The following is a 2,090-nucleotide window of genomic DNA, read 5'->3' on the forward strand; positions in this document are numbered from 1 at the left end:
GATCAAATAACAACCTACTGCTATAGTTCAGTCTGGAGATAACTAGAGCTTGAATTAACATAAGGCCATTGGTGACACAACAGAGAAGACAGACTTGAGATACAACGTGAGTGACCACTTGGGTATTGACAGTGGGACAGCACAGGAAGTGCCAAATAACTTAGAGTTTTCTGGACTTTGGATAGTGGTGGTGGCATATCTAATGCAGACAGGAAAAGAAAAGTGCAATAGTTTCAAGGGAGAGAAAGGGGAGCCACATTGCTCAATTCCGGATATACTGACTGAGGGACTTATTAGACCTCCAGCTGAAAATACATATTTAGGGTTATTCATTTTTAAATAATAATTTAAGACAGAGATAGATGACATTATCCAGGGAGAGAATATAATGAGAAGAGAACTAAAGAGAAAACCAAACTCAATCATATTTCAAGTAAGGGTTACTCTAAAGAAAATATCACAGAAATAGTAGGAAATCCAGAAGAGCATGATGTCACGGAAAACGTGGGAGGAAATACTTTCAAGGAGAAAATAATCAACACTGTTAAATGCCAGAGAAAAACTAAGTAAAGTAGAGACTGAAAAATGTTCATTGGATTTGGCAACTATGAGGTGAAAAGTAATATAGTGGTAATTTCAGCAGAATTCAGATGGTAAATTAAGGGCAAGGAAACAAAGGTAGTTTCTTTTATCCATTTATTATTTTATTTATTTAATCAAATTTTTATGCTTTATTTTATAAAGGTATTATTCCAGTAAGATGTTAAAGAAGGACAGAAATAAAAGAGGTATTCACCATAGGAAAAACGTTTCAAAGAGGGTTTTAGGCTTCTTTTTAATGTTTTTAATGTCAGTTCAGTCTTTGTTTTAAGAAAATATAATCACTGGCAGGTTGACCTCTAAAATTCTCCTAGTAGCAGGACAATCACTGCTGAAATTTTTGAAGCGTTTTAAAACAGAAACTATAAAATTTTAGGAAATCCTTTGCAGCAGAGAAACAGACATCGGAGAGCAGGGCACCCTAATAACTTCACATACTGGCATGAACAGCAAATGAATGCCTTCAGAGGTGCTGCATATCAAGAAACTGTTAACACTATGGAGGTGGTAACACGTGGTGGTTAAGAACAGCTCTGGAATCCATCTGTCCAGGTTCAAGGCCTGGCTCTACCACTTTCTCTCTCTGCGACCTTGCCTAATTTACCTGTGATCTTGCCCAAGTTAATTACATTGTCTTCAGTCTCAGTTTTCTCACCTGTAAAATGGAGACAATAACTCAATCTACATAATAAAGTTCTGCCAGGAGTAAGTGAGACAACATTTCTCTGGCATTAAGTGATTAGAATGATGATGTTGATTTGGTATATTTTGCTAGATGGTGATGATGTTGATTATACATAGTTTGTAAAATCTTATTTAAAGCTATGAAACTGGATGAGACCATGAAGGCAATGACAGTAAACAGAAAAGAGAAGAGGTCTAAAGACTGTTCCAGGGCTATAAGCTATTAGGATCTTGAGGAAGAACCAGCAAAAGGAGACTAAATTAGAGCAGCCAGTTAAGTAGGAGGAAAACTTAGAGAGTAGACTCATGGAAGCAAAGGGCAGAAAGTGTTTCAAGAAGGAGAGGATAATTGAGTTAAACAATACTAATAAGTCAAATAAAACGAAGACTGAGAATTGATCACTGGATTTAGCAAAGTGGAAATCTTTGACCTTGACAAGAGCAGGTTGGTGGACCTTTATGTCCTATGTTAACATGTGTATGGCCTTGATCACTTACGTGCAAGCCACTGACTAGTATAGATTTTTGCTCATTACAGAATATGATCCAAATAGGGACAATGAAATGTGGCTGATGTTTGCTGGGGACTTCTGCAAAAGATGTTTACATGCTGTTCTCAGAAAGCCAATGGAAAGATACACGTTCTGCCACTGGATGTGACCAAGAAAATGAGTATCACTGGGAATTGTTGGCAGACATTTTACAATCTTGAGAAGTAGTTGTTTTGCCACAGAGGAATAGATAGAAGCCAGGCAGAAAAATAAGTCACTAATGACATAACTGAATTACCAGTTATCTGAAGTTCA

The sequence above is a fragment of the Mesoplodon mirus genome (assembly GCF_964341445.2).
Source record: "Mesoplodon mirus genome assembly, chromosome: 2".
Lineage (NCBI taxonomy): Eukaryota > Metazoa > Chordata > Mammalia > Artiodactyla > Ziphiidae > Mesoplodon > Mesoplodon mirus.